We start from the raw sequence: 10,797 nt of genomic DNA on the forward strand, positions 1-10,797 counted from the left end.
GAGTCAACAGGTAAAGAGGGAGTTTGGGTATTGACTGGGTGATTGATCCTCACTACCAGGAGAAACTGGACAGCAATGGAGGTAAGGAAGAGTTGTGTTGGAAGGAATGCAAGAACTCCCTTAGAGTCTCTTAGTAGTACCAGACCCTATGATTAAGTCAATGGAAATCTATAGTCTAATCCGGGCAGGACTACTAATGACCCTGACCCTCCAGGGTAAAAACCCATTGCAGTTGAGGTTTACCCCAAAAGCAAGGGAATACAATATATAGTGGAAGAAGGTAGTTTAAAATACCAGGTCTAATCACATGACCAATCACAAAAGTGAGAACTGTAATTGTCATGAGTATCTCCTCATTTTGTTATGAATACTTTGTGTGTGTGTGTGTGTGTGTGTGTGTGTGTGTGTGTGTTTGTTTGTTTACTCTATTGTTCATGTTTCTGTGGAAAACCCCGGCTAACACAAGGGGGCATCACAACAACTTCACCTGCAACTGCACTCTAGGGAATAATTCCCTGGCTCCTGAAGAGCTGAAGAAATCAACTAACTGCAAATGAAAGCAGAGTATATTAGGTACATAATAATAAAATTTGAAACCACAAAGCAATTTAAGAAGGCTAGAGTAGTGTTTTCCAAAGGTCTGGACATTTGTAAAACTTAATATTCAGATTTTATTCTGACTCACAGATAAGTCATTACAAAGGGATAGAATTATACTCTTTTCAATTCTTTTTCTACATTTTGTAAGGAGAAATTCCCCCTTATGGTGTATAACACCCTTGTGACATGCGCTAATCTCCCTTTAAAGAGAGAATTGGCTTAAATGCAGAACTTCATGTGGCTGTGCTATCTAGGAAGAAATAAAAAAAAATCTTCCCTTTAAGGTAACTAAAACTAATTTGCTATTTTTGGTAGATTTTTTTAAAAAATCATTTATTTGAATAATTAAAATTGATCTATTTTTAAAAGTACTAGGTAGATACTATAGTTCATTTGGCTCTTAGGTATGGCAGGTATTGTGAAGATAATGTATGAATGACTGAAGTTTCAAAGCCATGCATATGTAAAAGTGTCAGGAGATGAGGTTACAAGGACAAAGGAGCAATTATGAGGGACCCTGGAAGAAATGTTAAGGACTTCCATTGAAAAATGAATGGAAGGGTCCTATAGAGTGTTAAACAAGAGACCATTAAACTTGGAAAAGAGCCACAAAAGATCATGCCAGAATGAAGTGTGGAAGCTGGTATATGATAGGATAGAGTACAGTGAATTCTCAACTAGGTCTGGTTGTAGACAATTCAGAGCTATTCTTCTTGATGGACTTGGACTATTCATTAAATCAATGGCAATTTGTGAAGTGGGTTAAGTAGATCCCTTTTAAGAGCCTTCAACACTATTTAGTTGATAGCTGTAGCTTAGATATGAACAAAATCAAGGTTTAGTAATATAAAACATGACAGCTCAACAGAATGTTTTTAGTTACAGAAGTAATAGTCCATGCTAAAATTTTATTTAAAAATTTAGAACATAGCAAATTTTGCTAATATTATAATCATAGGTATCAAAATATGTACATTAAAAACCCCTATCTTTGCTTTGAAATTTGTATGGAGTATTTTTACTCCATTCTGCTTTCTACTCCCCACAAAATTTGGATGCACAACTGGTGGCAAGTCATGGCTCCCCCACAGAGACTGAGCCAAGCATGACTTCCAGCTGCTCAGAAACAGTGGCCATACTTGGTTGTAAAAGCAGGCTCCAGAAATCTGTCTTTTATTAACTAGGATCAAAATAAAGCCCTACCCACTAAATGACTTAACATACAACATATAATGTAAACAAAGATTTTCCTGTTCCCTGTTTAGCAAAATCTCCTTTATAAGATTTTGCTTGCCACCTTCTCAACAGTTTTAAGATACAGGCACTTGGAATATGGCCTTGTGTTCTTTGTCTTTTTCTCTGAGGCTGGACTGGCTCATTGTTTCACCTACCTTTTTAGGTTCCCCTTCTCCCCTTGACCTTGGACTTTTTACAGGATCCTCACATTCCCCACCACCTCCCCTCTTCTGGAAAGCACAGCTATTTTCTGAGCCTCAATAATTGAGTCTTTGCTGAATTGTGAATTTATACCACAAATCCTAGCCCCTAGTTCCCTGCCCTCTATCTTTAGCGTTTCCTAAATTCATGCATTGGTATGTCCTCAATGTGGTATATCTCAACCTGATTCTTCCTGGTGAATTCAGACTCATTAAGACTTCCATTTTTAACTATCATTCATGGGCTGATCAAATGATAGACAGCAGGCTGAGACTTCAACTTCCATTAGTTTGTATGCTCTTCAGTAACTTCTTTCATAGAAAAATTGTTGCTGTTAACTCACTGTATATTAAAAAATTGAAGGAATCATGTTCTGTTTCTTATATTCAGGCCTTTAAAATTTTGTAATTTTTTTAAAGGATAAATCATTTGAACAGTGAAAATCAGTGGAGTTACTATATTTCACAAAAGTCTATTATATATGTTACAAATAACTAGAAGAAAGCTCTAAACACAAAGTAATAAGGAGATGGAAACATTAATTACCCTGATTTTGTCAGTACACATTAGATACATGTGTTGAAATATCATACTGTGTCTCTTAAATATGTACAATTATTATGTGCTAGTCAAAAAATAAGTTTAAATGTTTAAATGTTTAAGGAGATGAGAATGCTAACCATCCTGATTTGATCATTTTACATTGTATATATGTATCATATTACCCCACCAAAACACATAAATACATATAATTAAAATAATAATTTTTAAATGAAATAAAAAATCAGTTATAAGGTACATTTCAGATTATTGAGTACTCGCTTATTAAATGTGATATACTCCTTAGTAATACTCATCAACTTTTGTTGCTAGTGAATGCATTGATCAAAACCTTACAAACAGATTACAATAGGATTAATCAATATAATATACTTCGACTTAGAAAATAGTTGTGGAGGACATACTTTATAATAAAAATATCTAAGTCAATTTCACCATCTATTTATCTGATATAAGTTAGCAACAGATATTTCTTATGGAGGCTGGAGGAGAATTTCCTAAATGTAGATTCATGTTTATTGCTTTTCAGAGTATAGTATCTTAATGACAAGTTACCTGAAAATATAGAATGTCACATAATTAATTTATAATATTAACATTCATAGCAAACCTTGTGGAGATTTCAGACAAAAAAAAGGAAATTAAACACATATCTTTGGGTAAATGGTAATTCACAATTTAGCTAAGAATATGAAAGTGAAACCAAAAGTGTTGGTAGAGGACTAATATCTCAGGTTCAAAACAATACCAGCCTGTATCACCTACCCACACTAGTGACAAGGAGCTAGGGAGCAGGACTGTGCTTTTGACAAGAGAGTAGTCTGTTACCAGAAGACACTCATCTGCATGGAGGAGTAAAACAGCAAAAAAGGTAATGTGAGGTCAAGAAGAGAATATGAATAAATCCATTCTTATTTTGGCTAGAATTCACCTTGAAAAAACAGTAGCAAAATAGATTCTTGCCAAGTTGCTTACGTAGCATTAATTCAAAGCATCTTAACTTTTAAGAATTATTGTTCCCCTAAGAATATTTTTAACATTGTTTTTCTTACTCGCCTCCTCTCCATGAAATTTTTTAATGTCACAGGTACAGTATATCTGTTGTTATGATTTAGATAATGAGGCATCCTCCAAGAGCTTATGTGTGAGATGGCAAGAATTTTCAGAGGTGAAACAGATTCTGAGAAGTGTAATTTAATTGGTGGATTAAGCTATTGATATGGATTAACTGGGTGTAACTATAGGCAGGTAGATTATGACTGGGAAGAGTAAGTCACTGGGGGTGCGTCTTTGTTCTGGTTGAGGAAGCTCTTTCTGAGCTGCTTTCCTCTGCCACACCCTTCCACAATGATATTCTGCCTCACCTGACCAGGGACTGAACCTCTGAAACTGTGAGTCAAATAAACTTCCTCCTCTAAATTATTCTTGTCAGGTATTTTGGTCACAGCAATGAAAAGCTAACTAAAACATATGTGTTCATGTCCTGTATGTATATCTATGCTTTAAACAGCAAGAGCAAATATAGTTGACTTTTTAAATTCATGACAGGGTTAAGAAAAAAGAAATAAAATCTTAAGTTAAAATTTTAGTTAAATTTTAAAAAAGCTACTAACATTTAACTACCTTATAACTGTTTTTGCTGCACAATGTTTAATGTAATTTATTTTCTGACAATTATAATGTTTCATATATGTTGACAATCTATATAAGTAGATGATAAAAGCAAAGTATCAAATTCTTAAAAAATAAAACTATTATATTTCCATCAAAAATAAAGTTATTGAAAATAATTTATTTTCTAAATACTAATTTTTAACTTTTGCTTGATATGAAAAAATAACTTTATAATTTAATTATATATTTGGTATTTATTCAGATACTATTGACTTTTTTCTTTTTAGTTCTTGATGTATTTAATGATGATTGAATAAATTTAACCATCATTAAATATTTATTTAAACCATTTTAAATAGAAAAGTATAGACCGTTTTTAATTCTCAAAGCTCAAGTCACACACAAGAATCAAATATAGACAACCTCTTCAAAACAGACAATGGTAACCAATAGGCATACACAAGCTATCTCTCATGATCAAAAACTTTGAGATTGAGCCATCAATTGAGAGAAAATTCTCCAATCACAGCCACTCATAATAGTTTTAATACTGATCTTGCATGCATTTTATGTATCTTCCATGTCAATGCCAAAGCTATTATATTGAAATGTTGGTAGAATTCATCCTAAAAAAACAGTAGCAAAATAGTTTCTTGCCAAGATGCTTAGGTAGCATTAATTCAAAGCATCTTAACTTTTAAGAATTATTGTTCCCCTAAGAATATTTTTAACATTGTTTTTCTTAATCACCCCCCTTGTGATATTTAATAAAGTCCAACGAGAGAAATTAATAACTAAGGAAAAAAACACAAGATTTTGTTGAGTAAGAATGATGTTTGGAGGGCCTCAAACCATTGTGACATCTAGGGTTTTCTTCATGCTTCCTCCCCAAGAATCAGTTTTTGCTCCCTTGGAAAAATATTACTTTCATTGAGGATGCATATTCTGATAGCTTTAAGAGCAACTTTTATAGCTGAACTCAGTCTTCTAGTAAGCCTCATTTATTGGTTCTAATTTTCCCACACCAGATTTAATCTTTCTTTCATATGGCAGAGCCTCAAATATTTGGAAACAGTAGTTAATATTTTTTCCGTAACAAATGGCCCCTCAGAGCTTTTCCTTTCCTAGGCCACACCTACTACAGATTCTTTTAATTGGAACTCATGTGACTCAGTTACCCTACTGCCTTAGGAATCCTTGATGAGCAGGCACAATTTTGTTCACCAAGCTGGTCTCCAGATCCCTCCAATATATTGTTAAAATGAGATTTTCATAAGTGAATATAATAGTGTGACACACAGACGATAAAGGATACCTCTCCCCCTGTTTGGACAGCATTCATCTAGAGATAGTCTGAGATTACATGAAGCAGGAGGAGGGCAGCCTGAATAACTTTCTGAAGCCTACTGAGTAGGGATCTGAAATCCCTGAGCCTTTCTTCATATATCCTGCTCATATGCTGAATTTCTGCCCCATCCAGTTCTTGTTTTCTGAGATGAAGGTGTGATTTGTATTCACACTTGTTTCATATTGTCCTGTTAGAGTCTTTTCACATGTTGAGATATTTGAAGATCCTGCAATTATAATTTACTATTTGTACCTGATTTTTAAAAAATAACTTTGTAACAGTTATAAAAAACACACACATAAAAAAAAATTTGAGGGGAGGAAAAAAAAAACCAAAATATCCAATTCCTAGCATTAACATATGAGCTGAGATTAAGCACATAAATATAAGTTTAATTTATATCTAAGATTTACTCTAAAAGATTTAGTCTAAGATATTCTTCTCCATGCATCTTCCATTCATTGCAGGGAGAAAACACATCTAAATAGATCCTCTCAAAAATTGTATACATTAAGTTTTTCAAAATAAAATATATTTGGTACCTGAGATTTATTTATAATATTTTCAATGCATATTGTAAATTATAAATGTTATTTGAATAAAGAATGTTGTAAAAATGAAAAGTGTGGTCATTTTCAAGCCCATAGCACATAAAGCATTGATCACTTTGACCATATTTAATGTATGTTCACAACATGATATCAAACATTGAATTGATCGATAGTACAATCTGGGTAGGGAAAGAGTTTGCTATTGATACTCTCTGGAATACAGGCAAAAGGGTATTTTTGACTTAAATTATTTGGACATTTGATCCAATCCTTCACTCAGTGAGCATAGATTTAGCTTATGAGAGTTAATTCATACCATTTGTAGGCTGAAGTAGTTATAAAGCTGCTTTGGAATGTCCTAAATTTTGCCTAAGAGACCTATTTTTGACAGATGCATTCATGTAGTGCAGTCAATTGGCATATGGAATTTTTATGTACAAGCTAGTGCAAAAGTTTCAACATGTAACATTTATTAGTGCTCCTACTGGCATGGGGAGACAGATGGTATTCATATTATATGCCGAAGCTGGCTTTGCAATTGGCCTTACAGGCCTGACTGCTCAGTTACCTAGATTGCTGAATTGCACCCTCCCCTCCAGCCCACACACAGGCTTGAGAGGCCAAATGCCCAACCCTCCCATCTCTTCTTCCCTGGGGTCTACTATGGGAACCTCCCTTTTCTCCTAATTGCTGGAATTCATATCTCTCCTCCTTCTTGCCCCTTTTTTTGGCCCAGGTCCTCGATGCCTTGGGCTTTTCAACTCCTCCAGCTGGGCCAGAATGAAATCTGAAGGCTAAGGCAGGGAAGAGCATGCCCCTGCAGCTGTTCCGAGCTCCTAGCCACCCGCAATGTGAGTCTTGGCAGCCTCCCTCCCACTTTCCCATTTATCTCAAACTCCTCTCCTCTTCAAGTCACCGTCCCAGAAATAAAATGCTCAGATCATCAAAAGATGTAGATAATCTTCTGTCTTCCTCTACCTCCAAATCCAAACTGGATTTGGAGGTAGAGGAAGTATCATCCTTTCTTTTCTATATTATCTATATGAAATAGCTAAGGAGAGGGAAAACTCAAAGTGGAGTCTTTTTGCTTTTTCAGTTCCTGGCCCTTTCTCCATAGCTACTAGCAACATAAACCCTTTAAAAAAACAAACAAAAAAAACCTTTAAGGACATATGTGTGTTTTTAAAAGGTTTATCTGAGGAAGTAAAAAGCTGAGTTTGAATTCTGTATGTCAATTGCCCAGAGAAGGAGAGCGAGATTCTGTTCAGATGCTACTGATGGTGGGGATGGTAAAGGAAATGAGTGGCTGGGGTGCCCAGTGATGCAGCTGGGGGCCTTTGGAGATAGATAAGCAGGAAGCCACATCAGCCGCAATTCCTGAACCTTTGCCAATTTTCCCTCTGCTTCCCCTGTTTGGCTTCTATAGAGATCTTCACCCTAGTCTTAGCTTTGTCCCTCTTATGTGGGATAAACGCAGATAAAGAGAGGGGATTCCCGTTTTCATTAGAATCCTGGGAGATGCGAGGCAAAGGTGAGATATAAAGGAATTTCAGAATCTTCTTGTAGAAATACTATTGTACAGGTAGAATAGTACTATTAGAACTTCACTAAAAAAAAAAAAAAAAAAGAGGGCTTACTTGGTAAGCCATAGGATGTGAGAGAACTGGTGTAGGAATTTGAAACTTAATTTGTAGACATGGCTCTGTCACCATGTCCTTTGGACCATCACTTATGCAACAGCGAATTAAAACATCTATTTATACTTTTTTGAAATGAGACTTGTGATATCTGCCCACTGCTTAAAATTGTGTAACCAGGTACGGTGTCACAGGTCTGTAATCCCAGCAGCTCAGGAGGCTGAGGTGAGAGAATTATAGATTCAAAGTCAGCCTCAGCAATTTAGTGAGGCTGTAAGCAACCAAAGAGACCCTGTCTCAAAATACAAAATAAAAAGGAGTGGGGGTGTGGCTCAGTAGTTAAGCACCCTTGGGTTCAATCCCTGGTATAAAAATTTAAAAAAGATATCATGTGCGTTTGGGTAGAGGGTTATAGGTGACAAAACATGCGAATAATGCTTTGAAAGACATTAAGACATGTACAGTGGAGGAGGGTACACACAGTTGCTACCATGTGAAACATGATCTGTGTTAAAATGGAATTCAGAGTTGTTTCAAATCTGTAAGCATTTATATTTGAAATTTTTCAGGAACTTGTAGTGTTAATTTTTTGTGTCATCTGGGCCTCAGATACCCACATATCTGATTAAACATTCTTTCTTAGTATGTGTATGAGGGTGTTTCTGGATGAGATTAGTATTTGAATTGTTGGACTGAGTACAGCAGGTTGCCCTTGCACAAACAATGTAGGTAGATATTGTCCACATCTCTGAGGGTCCCAAAAGAATAAAAAAGCAAAACAAGGTTGATCTTTCTCAGTGTCTTACCCTGACTTGGGCAGTACTATGATTGTTGTTTGTTCCCTACAAAACTAACAAAGCTAATATTAGAATTTAATCCCTACAGTGAGATTTTAAGAGGGTGAAAACTTAATCTGACTGGTGTTTAGAGATGGGACCTTTGATAGATGATTAGGATTAAATAAGATCATCAGGGTGGAGCGTCCATGATTGAATTGGAGGCTTTATAAGAAGAGAGACACCAAAGGACATACAGATACTTTTTTTTATTATTCAATGTCCTGGTTAAGATTTTAATTAATCTAAGGTTAAAACCTAAACATTTCGTTTTATTTATTTATTTATTTTGTATTCTAATTTTTTATACCTGACAGCAGAATGTATTACAATTCATGTTATACATATAGAGCATAATTTTTCATATCTCTGGTTGTATATAAAGTATATTCACACCATTAATGTCTTCATACATGTACTTAGGGTAATGATAGCCATCTCATTCCACCATTGTTTTACTCACATGCCCCCTCCCTTTTCCTCCCACCCCTTTGTCCTATCTGGAGTCTGTCTATTCCTCCCATGCTCTCTCTCCCAACCCCACTATGAATCAGCCTCCTTATATCAGAGAACATTTGGCATTTCTTTTTGGGGGACTGGCTAACTTCACTTAGTATTATCTTCTCCAACACCATCTATTTGCCTGCAAATGCCATGATTTTATTCTCTTTTATTGCTGAATAATATTCCATTGTGTATATATACCACATCTTCTTTATCTATTCATCTACTGAAGGGCATCTAGGTTGGTTCCACAGTTTAGCTATTGTGAATTGTGCTACTATAAACATTGATGTGACTGTGTCCCTGTAGTATGCTGTTTTTAAGTCCTTTGGGTATAGACCAAGAAGTGGGATAGCTGGGTAAAATGTAATTATATGGGTTAGTCTCTGTGTTCCATTCCCAGCTTTCCAAGGAATCTCCAAGTAAGGAGATACTACTTTCCATATTGGCTGCACGGTTTTGCAGTCCCACCAGCAATGTATGAGTGTGTCGTTTTCCTCACATCCTCGTCAACACTTATTGTTGTTTGTGTTCTTAATAGCTGCCATTCTGACTGGAGTAGATGAACTCTTAGAGTAGTTTTGATTTGCATTTGTCTAATTGCTAGAGATATTGCACATTTTTTCATGTATTTGATTGATTGTATGTCATTTTCTAAGAGGTGTCTGTTCAGTTCCTTGGCCCATTTATTGATTGTGCTATTTGTTTGGGGTTTTTGTTTTTTTGATTGTTTTTTGTTTTTGGTAGTTAGCTTTTTGAATTCTTTATATACCCAAGAGATTAGTGCCCTATCTGATGTTCGAATGGTAAAAATTTGCTCCCATGATGTAGGCTCTCTATTCACCTCATTGATTGTTTCTTTTGATGAGAAGAAGCTTTTTAGTTTAAATCCATCCCATTTAATGATTCTTGATTTTAATTCTTGTGCTATAGGAGTCTTATTAAGGAAGTTGGGGCCTAATCCAACATGATGGAGATTAGGGCCTACTTTTTCTTCTAATAGGTGTATTGTCTCTGATTTAATTCCTAGGTCTTTGATCCACTTTGAGTTGAGTTTTGTGCAGCATAAAAGATAGGTGTTTAATTTAATTTTGTTGCTAATGGATTTCCAGTTTTTCCAGCGCTATTTGTTTAAGAGGCTGTCTTTTCTTCAATGTACATTTTTGGCATCTTTGTCTAATATAAGATAACTATAATTATGTGGGTTAGTCTCTGTGTCCTCTATTCTGTACCATTGGTCTACCAGCCTATTTTGATGCCAATACCATGCTGTTTTTTTTTTTTTTACTATTGCTCTGTAGTATAGTTTGAGATCTGGTATAGTGATGCCACCTGCTTCATTCTTCTTGCTAAGGATTGCATTAGCTATTCTGGGTCTCTTATATTTCCAGATCAATTTCATGACTGTTTTTTCTATTTCTACTAGGAATGTCATTGGTATTTTGATTGGAATTGCATTAAATCTGTATACTGCTTTTGGTAGTATGGACATTTTGACAATATTAATTCTGCCTAGCCAAGAACAAGGGAGATCTTTGCATCTTCTAAGGTCTTCTTTAATTTCATTCTTTAGCATTCTGTAGTTTTTATTGTAGAGGTCTTTCACCTCTTTCATTAGGTTGATTCCCAAGTATTTTTTTAAGCTATTGTAAATAGGGTAATTTCCCTTATTTCCCTTTCAGAGAATTTGTCACTGATATTCAGAAATG

This window comes from Ictidomys tridecemlineatus, chromosome 1 (genome assembly GCF_052094955.1).
Source record: "Ictidomys tridecemlineatus isolate mIctTri1 chromosome 1, mIctTri1.hap1, whole genome shotgun sequence".
Classification (NCBI taxonomy): domain Eukaryota; kingdom Metazoa; phylum Chordata; class Mammalia; order Rodentia; family Sciuridae; genus Ictidomys; species Ictidomys tridecemlineatus.